This window comes from Chiloscyllium punctatum, chromosome 48 (assembly GCF_047496795.1).
Source record: "Chiloscyllium punctatum isolate Juve2018m chromosome 48, sChiPun1.3, whole genome shotgun sequence".
Classification (NCBI taxonomy): domain Eukaryota; kingdom Metazoa; phylum Chordata; class Chondrichthyes; order Orectolobiformes; family Hemiscylliidae; genus Chiloscyllium; species Chiloscyllium punctatum.
In genome coordinates, this window is record NC_092786.1 from 40,438,211 (window position 1) to 40,459,390 (window position 21,180).

Genomic DNA, 21,180 nt, shown 5'->3' on the forward strand with positions numbered 1-21,180 from the left:
TTTGTTGCTTTATCTCAGCTACAATTCTGAAGTTTAGATTTCAAATCATGTCAGTATTGTTGGATTACAGTTTGAAAAAGCCAAAATATTCAAATTCCAAGTATATGAATGATCAGTGGAAACTGATGCACTCCCTGCACTCCAAAAGTGCCACCTGCAGATTAGGCATGCTGTACTATCTGAGGCAGAAGCCTGAGACTACTGTACCTCCTGCATACTCTATGGGATATGTTGGAAAGGTACTTGTGGTGTAGAGAAGATATACAAGAAATAACGAAACCTAATTAAGACCTCAGCTTGCATTTATTTTCTTTCAAAAAGCACTGTGCATGTACCTTTTCTTTATTTCTTTCATTGTTCATTTGGAATAGAAGCAAGTGATGTACAATGCTTCGAAGATCTGTTGTACGCATTACAATGTAGAACATTACAGCACAGTACAGGTTCTTTGGCCCTCAATGTTGCGCCAACCTGTGGAACCAATCTGAAGCCCATCTAACCTACTCTAGTCCACTCGTCCATATGCCTATCCAAAGACCATTTCAATGCCCTTAAAGTTGGTGAGTCTACTAGTGTTGCAGGCATTGCGTTTCATGTTCCTACGCCTCTCTGAGTAAAGAACTACCTTTTACATCTGACCTATAACTATCACCCTTGAAATTAAAGCTACATCCCCTCATGCTAGCCATCGCCATCCAAGGAAAAAGGCTCTCACTGTCCAACTTATCTAACCCTCTGATTTCTTAAATGTCTCATTAAGTTGCCTATAGAACATTGATGATGCAAATATTGTAAATTTGCCAAGAGCTATCTTTGCATAATTTTATGCATTTGTTCTTATTCATTTGAGTGTAATCCAAAATGTACAATAGGTGTTGGAAGTTAACAACAAGCTCCAGATCATGTGTGCAGATATAACACAGTATCAATGACTTGATTTAGCTGCTTCACTTTTCTGTTTGTCAACTGGATGAGAAATTGCAGAACAAGTAGCAAGGAAATCTGTAAACCAGTCGTAATCAAGTATTATGGTTCTCTCTAGTTACAAGTTATAACTGTGATATCAAACAGTGGCCGGTTGAATTGGTCACGTGATTTTCACATTAATCCCTTTTTCCACTGAGCAGCCTGGCATCGCTTTGTGTTGGTCACAACAGTTACTTTTACAAAAGTGCAAGATGCCATTGGCTACCATTTGTACAAAGTGAAGCTCAACTCAGGTATAATTAGCTTGCTTGTGTTTGTGATTTAATATGTGTAAAACCCATGAAAGATCAGTGTAGCAAGGTTCTGAAGTCAGATGAGAAGTGGTAGAATAGCTCTTTTATCCACTACTTATTTGCCTGCACCAAGCGTTTTTATTTAAGTGTATACTTGTCAATTATGTGGGTGCTTAACAGTTTTAGTGCTGAAACTTGTAGGTTTTCTAACTGCATAAGTATTGTTTCTTAACACCTGATCTGAACAATAACACTTTGTCTCAGATGCATTAGAGTTTTCTTTTCTTTCTCGCTTGCTCGCTCGCTCACTCACTCACTCACTCACTCTCTCTCTCTCACACACACACACACACACACACACACACACACACATACACACACACACCCTCAACACTGTACACTCGAACATGTTGTATTGCCAAGTGAATGGATTAATGAGGCTATTTTAAGCAGTTCAATGGTTAGGGGGAGGAAGAAAAGTCAGTTCTATATGGATATGGGAGATTGATGCTATGGGTGGTTTTAGAGAGGCCAAGGGTCTTGCTGGATTCTGCATCAAGCCAATTTAAAAATGTTGGTGGATGATTTAAGTCTTTTATTCTAGAGTCAAGCTTTATACTTAAAACACTGCCTGTAGGATGAATAGAAGGGTTCTTGTGGTGCAATGATAGTGTCCCTACCTCTGAGCCAGGAGGTTCAGATTCAAGATCCACTTGCTCCAGAGGAGGTACAATATCCTTTCTGAACTGGTTGATTGGAAAATATCCATTTTCCAGGATGAATGGAGAGATGGGAAGTGGGCCTACTTTGATTTGCTGCGACTTGTGCATCTCATCTTTTGTTCTTTGGTCTAGGAGAAAGTTCTTTTTTAAAACACCAACTTGGTTCCTCATTTGCAATCCTCCTCAACAATGTACCAATTATTCAATCATGGTCAGTACAAGTTGACTGTAGGCCCATGGCTCAGTCATGATTTTGGTTATGGCTGGACAGATTCCTTTCTCAGCTGAGGCCTATTGTCCAAACAAATTTGGTAAAATTACTTTTTTCACATTCAGTTGAATATATTGGTGATTGGGTCAGGAGGATGTACCATTCATAATCCTCTAAGGTGATTGTGTCTTGGATTTTCTAGGCAGTCTGGCTCCATATTAATGGCCATGAGCTTTGTAGGGAATAGTGATGTAAATGTTCCGCCATCTTAGAAGCTGCTATTTTAAGTCACTGACTGATATTCAGTCTTAAAACTCATCAGCTTCAGCCCAATAAGCATATTGTTAATTTTGATATAAATCCATGATCTCTGGTATTGTTTCTTCTCTCTTCTCGACAACATATTAGTTTATTGAAGAGAGTGCTTCCCAAACATCTGCACACAGATTTTATATGGAGACTCGAAGTTTTTTTTTTAAGGAGGACCGTGAGAGCAAGGGCCTGTTGGAAATGGTCTGAACTCCACAAGCCAATACTGCCTCCGATCTTATGACCCCACTTTAGGAAACCCTGATCTAGCAGATCCATTTTACTAGTGATACAGGTTTTCTGAGTGTATCATTTGTGCACAGACATGTCTCAACAATGGGTTGTTTTTAGTTTTCCACCTTTTGGACTCTTTCCATCTTTTTAATTACTGCAAATTTATTTTTATTACCTCATCTTTTGGCATGTGCTAGTTAGATGTTTGGCCTGCAGGATCAATTCTGTCCTTGAATGTGCCCTAGAATTGTGAATTGTGGCAGCCCTTTAATCGTACAGTTTATCCCGGGGAGATTGGGATCGGGAACTGTGTATTCCAGTCCTGAGTCATGTTAGAATTATTTGATTGAGGTACAGATAATCTTTGTTTGCTACCTCCCACAACAATTGCAACATTTGGCCATTCGGCAGCTGACAAGCATAAACTTGCTATTGTTTTTCTTCAACTGGATTCTTTATGAAAATGGGTGTGCTTCGATATAATTTGTGTAGGTGAATTAATGTTGAGGTTTATAACTTCAAAGCGCACTTTTATTCATTTCACCATATTCAGAGCAATTGTTCAGGTTTTTAAATTCTGCCATTCAATGAGACATAGCTGATCTGACTCCTGACCTCTTCGTTCCTGCCATGTCCCCATTACCCATGATTCCTTTACTCATTAAAAGTCTGTCTATCTCAAACTTGAAGATATTTAATGACCCATTCTCAATAGCTGTCCAATTCACTAACCTCAGAAGAAATTCCTTCTTATCTTACTAATGCTGTATTTATGAAGTCGAAGTGATTCTTTGTAGAGTTGCAGTCTTTTAAAGTTGTTTTTGTTTTAGATAAACTTGATGAACTTCCATAAAATATTTACATAACACGTAAATTTGAATAATGAGCAAAGAATGTAAGACCTGCAATTTATGTTGTGTGTTTCAAAATATAGGGTACCAAATTGCCTTACATCCAATTACTGAAGTAGTATAGGCACTGATCTACTATTGGAAATCCAGCTGTTAATTGGTGTGCATAAGGTCCCAAAAATGGTTAATATGAGAATAACCAAGTCATCAGTTTTTTGTTTTGATAGTTGAGTGATAAGTAATATTCACCAGAAATCAAGGACCACTGCCCTGCTATTGGTCAGAATCTATCATATCTATGTCAGGAAACAGATATAGAAACTGTTCTGGTGTTCTGCTTTTCCTGAGCAGATTATAAACATGTTTTCCTGTTATATAGAAAGATTGCCCCTTTTGAAAGGAAGATCTTTCAAGGAAGAATGGAACATGCAGCATTGTGGGGTGTCACTTTCTGCAATTTTCTTTGGCTTACAATTAATACAGTTGGTTTGAATTTCTTTCCAAATTAGCTGGAGTATGAGTCCTGAATCAGAAGTCCATAGCGTTTCAGTCATTGTACTTGCGTATTACCTAGCAAATGAAACCGGGTGCTTAATAACAAAAGCATGCATGGTCGCAAATCTGGAATACCCTGCCTGCATTTAAAATTGCACCTCTTCCATCTTTAAAAAAAAATTTGTTTTTTTTTCAGTAACTGATGTTGAACCAGCTTTCAAATTAATCTCTCATTACCAGTCCAGTTAAACTCTCAGTGATGGTGGTACCATTTTATTATACTGTAAGGATAAAGAAATCTGCAGTTTTGTTTGAGTAGCTGCTCTAGAAAATAATCGTGTTCAGTCATTAGCAACAAGATGAAAAGCAAATCATGACTGAGAGGATGCCTTGCAATCCTTTGAATCCTCCCTCCTAATTTATTGTACATCATTTATTTTTCCCTTTCATTTCACCTCTGTTCAGTCCAATTACTATTGGATGTGACAACATTTTTGATACTCCCATTATTTATGCAGTACTATTTCATTTACATTTTAGCCTCACAGAAAATGTTGGGCCTGCCCAAAATATATATTATTAATTGTACTAAGGTACGAGATTAATCTTTCACGCTGATACACAAAGGATTGCCAGTCCATGAGGAAACCGAGTAGCCATTGTTGACAGGTGCTCTCTGTAACATTTCTTACTAAAATATGGGATGCGAATATTGATTACAAGGCCTATCCCAAATTATAAATTATACTTGAAAGATGGTACTGAGCATATTCCAGTTGCTCTCAATCGAAAGGGAAATTATGAAGGTCACATTGAAAGTCATTTACACCAAATCTAAGCGTTTCACATCTGAAGCATTTGAGCTTTCACTCATGGCAGAAGAGTACAAGCATGGTTCAGGGTTGTTGGATCTGTCACTAGTTATGTTTTAACGTTAACTTCTTCCTACCAAGGATACCATCTGATGACCATGTCCAGGTTTCCAAAAAGCTTCGTCCAGAAAGGTTGTGTTGAACTAAAATGGCAAGTGGATTAACCATAACTTTAACCGATCAATCATGTGTTTTGCACAACAGAGAAACAATTTTTCACTTTTCATCTGATTTCAAGAGTGGTGTTGTTAGATAGGGCCAGTTGCTAATCCAAGTTGATTGGTTTCTCAGTATTTGTTATTGAAATTAATGCACATTGTTTCATTGAGATCAGAGTCTGTTGGTGCTGTGTGGGCAGTGCTGTGTCACATGGGCAATAATTTTATAATTTGTGCATCAGCACCTCAAGTTTTAGCACTATTTTGCTGAGCAAGTTGTTTGATATCTTCCCATTTACTAGTGTGGCTGCACATCAGTATATAAAATGTAATGCATTTAATCATTACAATCGTGCATTCTTAGCAACTATGCTAATAAACAATCGCCTCAAACAGATAGTGTTTCCCCAGACATCTGGTTGAAGTTCTTTTTCATCACATGCTGATGATTTTTAACCTGAAGCAAGATTTTTTGGGTCGTGGGGTTTGCCACCCAGCCAACCAAACATTAAGCAGAGAATGCATCTCCACCAACCACAGGAACCTTGCAGCCATTTAATCATTTTAGTAGCATGAGCCTGACATGAGATCTCCTCCTGCTTCAGAGAGCTACTGGCCAGTCTAATCATTTTTTAAAGCTGTCTTGCTGTAAAGAGAACAAGGAAGCATGTAACAGACAGACCTTGAAGGGGTATATGGGTACTAATGTGGCACTGAACTGTACAACCTCGTCGACTTCTGGCTCCTCATCACTGAGTGGTTGTTGAGGAATTTGAAGCAAGTGATAGGTGACAGCCCCCAATACTGCCAAACTTGTTTTTGTAGCAGTAGGCTACTAGTTGCAGTGAGGTAAAGTGACACCATAATTTCAGCTCTGCTTCAAATGCATATGATATATTACACCAAATTTTGTTAGAATGCAAATGCGTTTTGACTTTAACAATGGAGTCATGTGGGAGTTTCTCATGTTCGTGAATGCAGCAAAGATGCTGAGACAAGCTTTATGTGACATTTTAAGCCATGAGTACAAACTCGTTTCCTTAGTCTTCATTATATCTGTTTGCCAAAAAGAACCCCATAGTGCTCATTTAAATTAAATGAAAAATATTTGTTAACCTCGCATCATTTACCATTATTTTTGGCTAGTCATCTTTCTTGGGTTGATGTTTCATATGGGTGTGGTGTTTTGAAGTGTCCTGTATTTGAACATCTATTTTATCTTGTAGTTTTGTGAACAATATAAAAAAAACTATTTGGCCTTTAATGACCTATTCTTCAGAAAATCTTGACTTGTCGTCCTTAACTAACTTTGTGGCATCAGATTTGCAGGTGATAGCTACCAAATAGTTGACTGTTTTGTCTGATTATAAGGATCACATGCATGTCAGAAACAATGACCATTAGGAATTGATGCATTGATGTGAGCCCATATATGTGTAGTACTCGAATTTTTCCAAGTATGTTCCAGTGAAACCCTTATAAATCGGAAGGAAGGAATAAACGTTTGGAAGAGAGAAAACCTGGATCGTTCCTGAGAACATCATGGGTGTCCTATGCTTGGAGTAATGATGAAGAGAAATTTTGTGGCTGATCCTTGTGAGCTGCAAACTGAAAGATTCTGAATTGGCCACAAGAAATTGTACATTCTACCTGATAGTTGAGTGTTTGAGGGACTGTTGGAAGAGCTGCAACTGTTTGTCATTCCATGCGTTTTTTTTTCCATACTTCAATGCCACCCGCAGCAAATATTTGTCAAACTTTTGTTCATCAGACCAAACAGTGCATGTCCCAGGTGTTGAACAGGAAATATGAACCTCCTTCCTGTCAACTTGTTGAGTCACTTCAAATCCATAAGACAGGCTGACTGTCAAATGGGCTGTCTCAACTTGCAGCCCCTAAATACCAACTTCTACAATTGCTTGAAGTTGTCTCCAACCAGTGAAAGCATTGGGTAACACTTAAAGCTGAGACAGTATTCATTTGAACTGGCTGTGGTTTGGATGATGGGTGGGGAGTGGGCAGTGTCATATCTGCAATTGGGTGTGAGTCTATCTTCTTAGTTGCTGCTGGGCTTGCTGAGTGTTTATATCCATGCCTGAAGACTTGTATTTTCTAGCCAATTTCTTATCCCACTCCCACTACATTTTAGTGTCATTCTATCTTGTCTTATCACCACCTTTTATTTAGCCACTGTACTTTCATATCCTCCGTCCTCATTACCTTTTTACCTTTTCCATGTTTCAAAGATCTTTATCTCATAATTTATATCATCCACTCTTTTTTTTCATGAAAAAAACTAGAGTCACTGGGTATTTAATTCATTGGCTTCTCCGGCAATTACCAAGCAAAACTCTTAACTTCTAGCTTGTCACACTTTTTCTGTTAACCCTGTACTCTAATCGCGCATACCTCTAACCGCCCCTCCCCCCAAAATGTTTTCTTCAGTTTAATTGCAAGCCTGAAATCTTCTCGTTATGGTGGTGAATACTTTGAAAAAAGTAATCTCTTGTCGTTCGGGTGCTGTTGGATGTTGGGATTATTTACACTTTTTCTTCCCTTCATTTTTAGCCGTATTGTGCAATTTACTTCATGATCATTCTAGATGGTAGTTGTTTGTAAGATCCAGCTGTACTCTGCCACTTCTACAATTTTGGCAACAAAGGGCAGAGATAAAAGGTTCCCAGAGAGAAGGGACATTTTAAGTTTAAAGGCATATCCATTGGTTACTTCTGAACTAAATTATAAAATGTACAAGAATTTTTATCTTTTGACGATAATGTTTCAAATGTGGTGAGAACATGCCACTTCCCTCAAGTTAGAAACATCATCCAGTTCCAACTTTGTTCAAATAATTTTAGTTGGCAGATCCCTTGAAATGTGACAGTCGATAATTGTGAATTTAATGTATTTTACTGCAAGTTTTGTTTTTATTCACTTACGGGGTGTGGACGTTGCTGCCTAGAATTTATTGCCCATTTCTAGTTGCCTTTGAGCAGGTTCTTGAACTGCTGCAGTTTTTCTGGATATGTCTTCAAACTTAAATGTCCCTTCTCTCTGGGGAGATACCTTTTGTTGCCAAAATTGTGAAAGTGGCAGAGTAGAGCTTGATCTTAGTAACAGCTATTATCTAGACAAATTGCACAATGTAACCAAAAAGTAAGAGGAGAAAAGGTGTAAATAATCTGAACACCCAGCAGCACCTGAAAAACGAGAGATTAATATTTTCAACATATTCGCCATCAGAACTAGATGATTTCAGGCTTACAATCTAATGAGAAAGCACTTATTTTGGGGATGGTGGGGGTGCAGCGAGGTACAGGTTAAGAGAACCAGTGTGGAGAGCTAGAAGTCAAGAGTTTAGCTTGATGATTCCCAGAGAAGCTCATGACTATTGGTAAATTCATAATGTCATTAGGGAGGAAATTGCAGGATTTTGACACAGCAACTCTGAAGGAATGGCAATATGTTTCCAATTCAGGTTGATGAGTGCCTTGGTGAGGAAATTGCAGGTGGTGGTGTTCCTATGTATCTGTTGCTCTTGTCCTTCTAGATGGAGTTGGGACAGTGTTGAGGTGACTGGCACCACTTGCATAAACAAAAATTAAGTCAAACGCAATGTGCTGTCTCTGATGTGTCAAGCTTCTAGAGTGTTGTTTGAGGTGAACTCACCCATGCAAGTGGGGAGTATTCCATCACACTCCTGACTTGTGCCAGAGATGAATCAGCAGTGCTTTGCCATTGAATGTCAAGGGACGATGGTTAGATTGTGTTTTTGTTTTACTGGCCATGATCATTGCCTGGCATTTGTACGGCCCAAGTACTGCTTGCCACCTGTCAGCCCAAGCCTGGATATTGTGCAGATCTTGCCGATTATGGAGCATGACTGCTTCAGTATTTGATGAATCACAATCACAGCCATCTTCCTATGTGCTCGGTATGACTCCATCTAAGGTACACTTAAGGTGATGTTTATATTTGAGGAGTTGCCCTAGGTTTATCCACTGAACGCACAGAAATAATCTGCTGCTGATAATGCACGACTCAGTTGGAGTATCAGATTTCATGTGTTTGTGTGTTTTTTTCTCACAATTAATTCTTTACCTTGATTAAAGTGCTGATAATAGCTTCAGCTGTTGTCATTTAACATTTCTATACTTAGGTGTGAAACAGATAACTTAAAGTAATATACAATAAATTTAAAATGTAAATTTACACTTTAAATGTAGACCCCCTAGTCAACACCCCTGATTGATAGATTTTATACTTCCTATTTGTGACATGACCTGCAAAGGCGAAGGCTTTGCTACCTTTGTCACTGGGAAGGTAATTTAAAAATGGCTTCATTTCCACTTCTGTGGAATATCTGTCCTAAGCCAAAAAGGTTGGTTAACTTTCTAGTTGTTTCCAGTATCTAAAAATGTGTGTCTTGTGGTGCACATCTTGAGGAGTGCTCATGTTGAAGTTGAATTTTTTTTTGCCAACAGAAGCAAGGATTCACCAGTGTCTCCATTGCCTGTGAAAATCACATTCCCATAAAAAGGTGAAATCAAAACAAAAAGCCACTGGTAAGTATGTGGGATTTACAACAACCTGACTGTTTTATGAATAGTCCATGGTTACTGGCTTTCTTATTTTAAACTGACAATCTTGAACTGCCAAAGTGGGTTTTGAATTTGCATTCCTTGGTTCAGACATCCAATATCATTACCAAATACCATCAAGTTCTGATGCCTGGTTTGAAAAAAAATTGCTCTTTTTTAAGTTTCAGACAAACTTTTTGTTTATGGTCACTGTGCAAATTAGAAGGATGAAGTCATAAAAGCAGTGCTTTCTTCCTAATCTCGCTGTTAAGTCTGTGCAGGAGAATATGTATAAAGTACCCAGGTGATGAAATGGCTGTAGTAAAGTTTGTTTGTTGTCAGTAGAATGAGGTGTATTTTAATCATCAAGGTAAAACATGAGTCATGTTCCACTTTTGCCATGACTCAGGCACAAAAAGGATATACCTACATATGTTCATCATTTTATGAATTGGTTTTTAACTTCATGTTTCATTAAGTTCATAATCATGCTGTGTTATAATCACTTATGGAATATCTAAGTGTGAACAGAGATACAAACATGGGCTTGAATACACAAATCTATAGTGAAAGCTCTTGTCTTTTTGCTGTACAATTTTTATTTTGTTTATTGAGAAGTGATACCTGGTGACTTATAATAGGATAGATGTTATCAGCTTATCAATTTTCTGTGAAAGTTGGCTTTAGAACATAGAACAATGCAGTGCAGAATAGGCCCTTTGGCCCTCAATGTTGCACCAACCTGTGAACTATTGTCAGCTCGTCCCCCGACACTATCCCAAAATTATCCATGTGCTTATCTAAGGATTGTTTAAATGTCCCTAATGTGGCTGAGTTGACAACCTTAGCAGGTAGGGCATTCCACGCCCTTACCACTCTCTGCGTAAAGAACTTGCCTCTGGCATTTGTCTTAAATCTATCACCCCTCAATTTGTACTTATGCTCTCTTGTACAAACTGATGTCGTCATCCTAGGAAGAAGTCTTTCTCTGTCTACCCTATCTAATCCTCTGATCATCTTTTGACGGTTAACATTAACTTGTGTTGCTTGATATTTTTATTCTTGGAATGCAGAAGGAGCACTTGGTTGAATTTTGTCCAGGACAATAGGTCTGTCAGTAATAAAGTAGATCTTTCTCACCACAGGCCTTGAGTTTTAAACCTAATCTGTCCATTTTCTGGTCTTAGTCATAATAATGATCAGAGAATGCTGCCTCCACATAGCATAGATATTAACCTTGGCAGAAACAGTAATCTATGGGTCCACTCATAAAATTTACTGTTATACTGCAATGGTAAAATGTACAGTCATGCAGCAAAACAGAATACCTTGGCCCCTCAGACCCACATTGACCTAGTTATGCTGTTCCCATTTTCTACCACTTTTACCGTCACCTTAATTGTTCTGATGTTTCAAGTATTCATCCAAATTCTTCTAAAAGATTTTGAGGTTTCCCACTTTGACTATCTTCCGAGGCAGAACATTTCAGATTATTACCACCCTCTGCATGACAGCAAGCCTTTCCACAAATCCGTTTCATAAAATTATGTACCCTTGTGTGAATTGGTAAGCATGACACATGAGGAGTCATAATATTCAAGGCCATGTTGGACGAGTGTAGGTCACAGTATCAAGGACAACTAGGGATGGGCAATAAATGCTGGCAAAAGTCTGATGGTGAGAATTGAATACAGAGTTGATCTTGCATGAACTTTCAAGACTTGAGTTGTCATGGTAGGGGATCTTAACTTTCCTAACAGGGACTGGGACTGCCATATCATTAAGGGCTTAGATTGGGTAGAATTTAAGTGCTTTCAGTAAAGTTTCCTCAAGCAGTATCTAGAGAGTCCTACTTGGGAAGGTGCAAAACGTGACCTACTCTTGGGAAATAGGGCAGGACAGGTGACTGAGGTGATAGTTGGGGAGTACTTTGGGACCAGTGACCATAGTTCTACTAATTTTGAAATAGTTATGGAGAGGGACAAAACTGGTCCACAGGTTCAAGTTCCAAGCTGGGGAAAGGCAAATTTTGATGGAATTAGACAGGAGCTCGCAGAAGTTGATTGGAGTAGTTTGTTAGCAAGCAAAGGGACCTCCAGCAAGTGGGAGCCTTTAAAAGGGAGATAACCAGAGTTCAAGGTCTGTATGTTCCTGTGAGGGTGAAGGGCAAGTTGGCAGGAATAGAGAACCCTAGATGATGAGGTATTGAGGCTTTGACCAGGAAAAAAACATGGGTATGGCTCGGGTATAGGCAGCTGGGATTAAGGAAACTCCTGGAGGTATGTAGGGGAGATGGGAGTTTAGTGAAGAAGGAAATCAGGAGGGCGAAAAGGGGGCATGAGATAGTCTTGGCTGAGAAGATGAAAATGAATCTAAAGAGATTCTTTAAAGGAAAAAGAATAACGAGAGAGAAATAGGACCCTTGTAAGACCTAAGTAGACACGTATGTGGGGAACTGCAGGAGATGGGCGAGGCCCTCAATGAATATTTTACCTCTGTGTTTACCATGGAGAAAGACATGAAAATTTGGGAACTTCAGAGAGTTAGTGATGATATTTTGGGGACAGTCCACATTGCAATAGAGGAGGTGTTGGATGTATTAGAATACCCAAAGGTTGATAAATGTCCTGGTCCTGATCAGATTTATCCAAGGACACTGCAAGATGCTAGAGAAGAAATTGCGGAGACCTGGACTGATATCTTCGCATAATCAACTAGGAGAGAGTGAGGACAGCAAATGCTGGAGATCAAAGTCACAAAGTGTGGCACTGGAAGAGCACAGCTGGTCAGGCAGCATCTGAGGAGCAGGAGAGTCAACATTTCGAGCATCAGCTCATCATCACTCCCGATGAAGAGTTTGTCCTCCACCTCAACTCTCTTGCCGCTCAGATGCTGCCTGACCGGCTATGCTTTTCCAGTGTCACACTTTTTGATTTTTGCATAATCGTTAGCATTGGGTGAGGTCTTGGAAGACTGGAAGTTTGCAACTGTTGTGCCATTATTCAAGAAGGGCCACAAATAAAAACCGAGGGATTATAGACCAGTAAGCTTCACCTCTGTGGTAGGTAAGTTACTTGAGAAGATTCTGAGCGATAAGATATACATGCATTTGGAAAGACAGAGTTTGGTTAGGAACAGTCAGCATAGCTTTGTGCATGGGAGATTCTGCCTTTAAAATTTGTTAGAGTTCTTTGACCAAGTGACCAGGAAGGTTGACAAGGGCAGGGTGGTGGACATAGCCTTTATGGATTTCAGTAAGGTTCCACATGGTAGGCTGCTCTGGAAGGTTAGATCGCGTGAAATCCAGGGTGAGCTGGCAAATCGGATACACAGTTGACTTGGTGGTAGAAAGCAAAGGGTAATACTGGGAGGTGCTTGTCAGACTGGAGGCCTGTGACAAGTGGAGTGCCTCTGATCAGTACGTGCCATTGCTGTTTTGCTATCCATATCAATGATTTGGATAAGAACATGCAAGGCATGATTAGTATGTTTGCATATGATATAAAAATAGGCAGTATCGAGGACAGTGAGGAAGGTTATCAAAAATTGCAGCAGGCGAGAACTCTTTGGGAAGCTAGAGAAGTGATTGCTGGGCCTCTTGCTGAGATATTTGTATCATCGATAGTCACAGGTGAAGTGCTGGAAGACTGGAGGTTGGCAAACATGTTGCCACTGTTTAAGAAGGGTGATAAGGACAAGCCAGGGAACTATAGACCAGTGAGCCTGACCTCGGTGGTGGGCAGGTTGTTGGAGGGAATCCTGAGGGACAGGATGTACATGTATTTGGAAAGGCAAGGACTGATTCAGGATAGTCAGCATGGCTTTGTGCGTGGGAAATCATGTCTCACAAACTTGATAGAGCTTTTTGAAGAAGTAACAAAGAAGATTGATGAGGGCAGAGCAGTAGATGTGATCTATATGGACTTCAGTAAGGCGTTCGACAAGGTTCCCCATGGGAGACTGATTCGCAAGGTTAGATCTCATGGAATACAGGGAGAACTAGCCATTTGGATACAGAACTGGCTCAAAGGTAGAAGACAGAGGGTGGTGGTGGAGGGTTGTTTTTCAGACTGGAGGCTTATGACCAGTGGAGTTCCACAAGGATCAGTGCTGGGCCCTCTACTTTTTGTCATTTATATAAATGATTTTGGATGCCAGCATAAGAGGTACAGTTAGTAAGTTTGCAGAAGACACCAAAATTGGAGGTGTAGTGGACAGCGAAGAGGGTTACCTCAGATTGCAACAGGATCTGAACCAAATGGGCCAATGGGCTGAGAAGTGGCAGATGGAGTTTAATTCAGATAAATGCAATGTGCTGCATTTTGGGAAAGCAAATCTTAGCATGACTTATACACTTAATCGTAAGGTCCTAGGGAGTGTTGCTGAACAAAGAGACCTTGGAGTGCAGGTTCATTGCTCCTTGAAAGTGGAGTCGCAGGTAGATAGGATAGTGAAGAAGGCGTTTGGTATGCTTTCCTTTATTGGTCAGAGTATTGAGTACAGGAGTTGGGAGGTCATGTTGCGGGTGTACAGGACACTGGTTAGGCCACTGTTGGAATATTGCATGCAGTTCTGATCTCCTTCCTATCGGAAAGATGTTGTGAAACTTGAAAGGATTCAGCAAAGATTTATAAGGATGTTGCCAGGGTTGGAGGATCTGAGCTACAGGGAGATGCTGAACAGGCTGGGGCAGTTTTCCCTGGAGGGTCGGAGGCTAAGCAGTGACCTTATAGAGGTTTACAAAATTATGAGGGGCATGGATAGGATAAATAGACAAAGTCTTTTCCCTGGGGTCGGGGAGTCCAGAACGAGAGGGCATAGGTTTAGGGTGAGAGGGGAAAGATATAAAAGAGACCTAAGGGGTAACTTTTTCACGCAGAGGGTGGTACGTGTATGGAATGAGCTGCCAGAGGAAGTGGTGGAGGCTGGTATAATTGCAATATTTAAGAGGCATTTGGATGGGTATATGAATAGGAAGGGTTTGGAGGGATATGGGCCAGGTGCTGGCAGGTGGGACTATGTTGGGTTGGGATATCTGGTCGGCATGGACGGGTTGGACCGAAGGGTCTGTTTCCATGCTGTACATCTCTGACTCTATGACCTTCATCAGCTGGGGAATTGAGCTAAGAAATGGAAAATGGAGTTTAATATAGATATGTGTGAGGTCTTGCATTTTGGAAAGTCAAATCGGTGAAGGCATTTTATGGTAATGGTCGGGCATTAAGGAGTGTGGTGGAACAGGGGGACCTTGGAGTTCAGGTGCACTGTTCTCTGAAAGTGGAGTCACAGGTAGACAGGGCAGTGAAGGTGGATTTTTGCACACTGGCCTTCATCAGTCAGGGCATTAAAGTTGCAAAGTTATGTTGCACTTATACAGGACGTTGGTGAGGCCGCACTTGGAGTATTGTGTTCAGTTTTGGTCATCTTGCTACAGGAGGGATGTTATTAAACTGGAAAGAGTGTCGAAGAAATTTACAGGGAAGTTGCCTGGACTCAATAGGGAGAGGTTGGACAAGCGATGTTGTTTTTCTTTAGAGTGTAGGAGACAGATGGGAGACTTTATAAGATCATAAGAGGCATGGATAAGGTGAAAGCACTCAGTCTTTTTCTAGGGTTGGAGAATTGAAGACTAGAGAGCATCAGTTTAAGGGTAGAGGGGAAGGAATAAAGGGGCACCTGTGGGACAACTGTTCTGCACAGAGGGTGGTATGCATATGAAATGAGCTGCCAGCGGAAGTTGTTGAGGTGGATACATGAGGTGGATACATGGGCCAAGTGCGGGGAAATGGGGTTAGTCTAGATGGACATCTTGGCTGGCATGGAGCAGTTTGGGGCTAAGTGCCTGTCTTTGTGCTGTAGGACTCTGACTATATGACTTCCGGAGAAAATAAAGCACCTCAAATTCAGTTAGTGATGTTGAAGTATGGTTACTGTTGCAATGTGGTAGATGTGTCAGACAATATGAATTCAGCAAGCTCCTCTTATAATATTGGCTGGACATAAATGTTAGTGATGCTGGTTGGAACATAAAAACTAGCATCATGAGTCGACTGTCTGACCCTTGAACCAGCTTCACCATTCAGCAAAATCGTGGCTGATTGAGCTCAGCTCATAAAGTAGAATCATAAAGTGGTTACACCACAAAAGGCGAGGTCTTTTCACTGTGTATCCTACCCCACTTTCGGCAAGACAAACGTTGCTCCTCTCACTTTTGTGCCTGTTTTCCTTAACTCTGAAATTTATTTCTCTTATAATTATCCAATATCCCTTTCTAAAGTCATGCTTAAATCTGTTTATACAAAGCTGTGGAGCAATGCATTCCACATCTTAACCATATCACAGAATTGTTACAGTACAGAAGGAGGCCATTCAGCCCACTATGTCTGCACCAGCAGTGTTTCTTATTGGCAGTCTCTTGCCTTTCCACCATACTCTATGGTAACTTCGCAAGTTGGAACCGAAATTGGCTTAGTCAGAGACAGAGGGCTGCTTGAAGCAGTTGGAGTGTGATTGGAGACAGTGTTCGAAGGCTGTGTGACGAGATACTGGTGATCAGTGGCGTACCATAGGGATCAATGCTGAGTTGCTATTGTTTGTGGTATTTGAAAATGATAGAGATGAGAATGTTGGAGGAATGATTTGCAGATGTTAAGAAACCTCCGTGGTGAGGAAGGATGTCTTTGTCTTTGGTTCCAGGAGGATATAGCTGGACTGGTCAGATGCAATCTGAATTTGGCAGATGCAACTTAATCTTGAAAAGTGAGAAGTGATGCACTTTGGAAGAAGTAAAAGGCAAGGGAATAATGAATGGGCCAAAAGTCCGCCTTTGTACTGTGCGGTTCTTTCTTTCCTTGCTAAGACTTGAAGAAAAATGTTGCTTTTGGCTCATTTCCTGATAACCTTTAGTCAGTGTTCTTTGCTGATAGGAATGGTTTACTCTATCTACCACTTCAACAAAGACTGCAGGAGGCATGCCAGGAACACCAGTAGGAAAACCTAAAAATGCTGTCGACCTGTTCAAGCTGCAAACCACATCCAAGTGTGTGTCAAACAGACTCCACAACCACTGGGACCATTGGTTAGCCCTGCCACATGTATGGTGGTGGGCTATAAAACAACTCACTGGAGGAGAAGGCTTCGCAAATATCACCATCCTCAATAATGGGTTAGGCAAGCGTATCAGTGCACAAGACCAGGCTAAAGCATTTGCAGCAGTCATAAGCCAGAAGGGTCAAGTTGGTTCATCCAATTTGATCTCTGACAGAGGTCCCAGCATCACATTTGCCAATTGAATTAAATTCAGCATGGTACTAAGAAGCAGCTTGGGGGCAATGGATGTAATAACCTCATCATACTGTTGATTCAAACCTGTATGAAGGGGATGAATTACAGAGGTGAGGCAAGTGTGACTGCCCTTGACATCAAGGCAATATTTGACCAAGTGGGCAATTCCGATTCAGGGAGGAAATGTGGGTGGGGTGGCGGCATGGGGGGCTCTCAGCTAGTTGCAGTCATACCTGACACATTAGAAGATGATTGTGGTTGTTAGAGGTAAGTCATCTTAGCTCCGGGAATTCCTTAGGAGTAGTGTCCTTGGTTCAACAAACATCAGCTGCTACTTCAATGACCTTCCCTCCCTCATCAGGTTAGAAGTTGGAATGTTTGTTACCGACTGCAGTGTTCAGCACCGTTCACGATTTCTCAAATACTAAAGCAGTCCATGTCCAAATGCAGCATGACCAGTGCAATATTCTTGTCCTGATAAGTGGCAAGTAACATTTTGTGCCAGGCAATGACCATCTCCAACAAAAGAAAATCTAACCATTACTCTTTGACATTCAGTGGCATTGCCATCACTGAATCCCTGATTATCAAAATCTTGATAGTTTTTGTTGACCAGATGATGGGAATCCTGTAGCAAGCAGTTCATTTCCTGACTCTCCAAAGTCTGTGTACTGTCTACAAGGTATAAGTAAGAAGTGTAATGGAGTACTGTCTACGTGGATGAGTGGATTCCAACGGTATTTCAGGACGCTTGACACCATCTAGGACAAAACAGCGGTTTGGCATCACATCCACAAGCATTCACTCCCTCCACAATGCCACGTTCACCACCATCTCGAAGCACAAGGACAAAAGACATGTGGGAATACAACCACCTGCAAGTTCGCCTCCCAGTCATTCACTATTCTGACTTGGATGTATCCTCATTCCTTCAGTGTTACTGGATTGACAAACCGGAACTCCATCCTGAATGGCCTTCTGGATGTACCTGCACCAAATGGACTGCAGCGTTTCAAGAATGTTGCTAAGCATCATTGTTTCAAAGGCATCTGGGGATGGGCAATAAATGCTGGCCCAGGCAGTGACACCACATCCTTGAAGGAATTTTATGTTTATGAAAAGCTTGTCTGAACTTCTCTTTGTGAAGACAGTGGCCCCAGTTTTTCCAAGCTAAGCATGTAACTAAAATTACACTTTGCTGAATGTATTCTTAAAACCTTACTGCACCCTCTGGAATGCCTTCACATTTCCTAACAAGTAATGTTCAGAATTGGACACAAAACTGCAGATGAGGCAGAATTTTTGTTATCAAAGTTGTCTATAATTGCCTTGCCGCTACTCCACGTCTCTTTTTATAAAGCTCATGTTCCCACATACTTTATTCACCACCTTTTGAACATGCCTGTAGCCTTTAATGATTCATGCACATACCCCTATTCTTGATTTAATTTTTTGCCATTCCTCATTCTTTCTAACATGTCGTCATACTTGGTAATTGAAATTTAATGCAGACAAGTATCTCCCCAGTCTGGCAGCCTGTCTGTATTCTCTTGAAGTCTTGCACTATCCTCCTTGCAGTTAACAAATTTAATGACTGTGTATCTGCAGCTCTCTGGGGTAGAAAATTCCAAATATCCATAACCCTTGGAGTCAAATAATTTTGCTCACATCTGATTCCTACTGGCCACCCCTTTTTATCCTCAGGTTCTGACCTGTGTTCCAGATTCCTCAGGTAAGGGAAACATTTTCTCAGCATCTTCTCTATGTTAAAACCCTGAAAGAACATTTGTTTTAATTAGGCCACCACTTGTTCGGCTAAACGTCATAAAATTTAGACACCAGGGAGAATTCTTCACTCTTCAACATAGTTTATTATGATCTCTTGCATGTATGGTTGTAAGAACTTTCAAAAGTTGATTGAGGGAGGCTGTTCACAGGTAAAGGGACCGCAGGACAGTTGGAGGCCTTCAACAAAGAGATAATGAGAGCCCGGAGAGTGTGTTCCTGTTAGTGTGAAGGGCAAGGTTGTTAGGTGAGGGGAATACTGGATGACTTGTGAAATTGAGGCTCTGGTCAAGGAAAACGAGACATACATCAGGTATATATCAGCTGAGACCAAGTGAATCCCTCGGAGTATCAGGGCATTAGAGTACACTCGAGAGAAATCAGGAGAGCAAAAAAGGGACTTGAGATAGTTTTGGCAAATAGGGTTAAGGACAATCTAAAGAGTTTGTACAAATACATTAAGGACAAAAAAGTAACTCAGGAGAGAATAGGGCCCCTTAAAGATCAGCAAGACTAGCTGTGTATGCAACAGTAGGGGATGGATGAGATACTAAACAAGAATGTTGCATCAGTGTTTACTGTGGAGAAGTATATGGACCCTAGAGAACTGCTTTATCTTGAAAGGTGACTATATTAGAGAGAAGGAAGGGCTGGGCATCCTAAAAAGCATAAAGGTGGATAAATCTCTGGGACTTACCCCAGAACTTTGTGGAAAGCTAGGGAAGTGATTGCTGGGCCCATTGCTGAGATATTGTATTATCAATAGCCACGGGTTAAGGTGCCAGAATACTGTTGGTTGGTTTATGTGCCATGATTTTGGAAAGGTAATAATGTTAAGTTCTTTTTCCTGAGATTTTTAAACACTTGATGAAACTGTAATATGCCAACTTCTGTGAACAACAACTAAATTTTATTAAGCAAGTACACTACAAGCTGTGGAGAAACAACACTCTTCGCCATGAAATATAGACACTAAGGAGAATTCTTTACTCTTCAAAATAGTTCATTATGATCTCTTGCGAAGCATGTCAACAGGTCTCCCTGGACGAAGAAACAGTCCTTCCTTTGTACAAAATCTTCACATCACAGTCAGTAATGCCCACAAGACAGCCCCTGGCCACTCCCCCACAGTCACATGCCCCTCAAGACACAATGCAGTGACTACATCATTTCCAGAAACAATGTAATAAAAATCATCCCTTAATGTTCAAATCTGTTGTGAATAATTTTTTAAGCTACAGGGACTAGTCAAAATTCCAACTGTTATGTTCTTATTGATTTTCAGTAGGATGATGATGATGCAAATGTAAATTATCTCTAAATAATAAGAGGTGGCTGTGTAAATGGCTCTAAATGACAAGGGATGGGAATGTAAATTCACTTCCATTCTACCTGTAGAACAGAGGCACCCCACCCTGCCCCCAGGGCACTCAATTTCCTGGAAGTCAACAGAGCAAATTAACTCTTTAATTTCACAGTAAGGAAAAGCAAGGGAACTTTTCGACCAGTGAGCCTGATGTCAGTGGTGGGTAAGTTGTTGGAGGGGATTCTGAGGGGCAAGGTTTACTTATATTTGGCAAAGTAAGGACTGATGATGGGTATACAGATAGCTTTGTGCGTGGGAAATCGTGCTTCACTAACCTGGATTGAGTTTTTTGCAGAAGTGACAAAGTGGATTGATGAATAAAAGTTTCCTTAAAATCTGTTGCTCGGGAGCTGGTTGGATTCATTCTTGGTTTGATTGCTGAGCTGGTAGGTTTTTATTGGCAGGTGTTTTGTCCCCTTCCTATCTGATACCACCAGAGCTGTTTTGCCTCCTGTGAAGTGCTGCTGTACTTAGAATGTGTATGTGTTTGAGCTGTTTCCAGTTGGTGCCAGTTCCAGTTTTCTGTTTGTATACTGGGTCCAAGTCAACAGAATGATACTAGGACTGGCCAAACAAAGAACAGCAAGGGAATACCTCGAATCGTGGTACTCTTCCTCGGACTGCATTATAAACACATTGACCTGGACCCTATATACAAACCGCTGCAATGACCTTCTAGAGGTTTATAAAACTATCCGGGGCATGGATAAGGTAAATGGACAGCGTCTTTTCCCTGGGGTGGGGGGTCCAGAATGAGAGGGCATAGATTTAGGGTGAGGGAGAAAGATGTGAAAGGGGCCTTAAGGGCAACTTTTTCATGCAGAGGGTGTTGCGTGTATGGAATGAGCTGCCAAAGAAGTGGTGGAGACTGGTACAATTACAACATTTAAAAGACATCTGGATGGCTTGATGAATAGGAAGGGTTTAAAGGGATATGGACCAAGTACTGGCAAATGGGACGAGATTAGTTTGGGATATTTGGTCAGAAGGATCTGTTTCTGTGCTGTATATCTCTGACTCTGTGCAATGGAAAACCAGAACCGGGACCAATTGGAAACAGCTCAAAGTGAACCACATAACTTCAAAGTGAAGC

The 21,180-nt window shown here is 40.8% G+C and overlaps 1 protein-coding gene across 3 annotated transcripts in view; it reads left to right on the forward strand.

Annotated features, from left to right (window-relative positions):
- rnf111 (ring finger protein 111) overlaps positions 1-21,180 on the forward strand; it is a 120,307-nt gene that overhangs the window by 16,307 nt on the left and 82,820 nt on the right. For 2 of the 3 annotated variants that reach the window (XM_072565026.1, XM_072565028.1), the window contains exon 2: positions 9,557-9,637. The exons of the other annotated variant lie outside the window; for it this stretch is intronic. The gene's annotated coding sequence lies outside the window, so the exon portion shown is untranslated. The remainder of the gene's footprint in view (positions 1-9,556; positions 9,638-21,180) is intronic. 3 annotated transcript variants of the gene reach the window in all.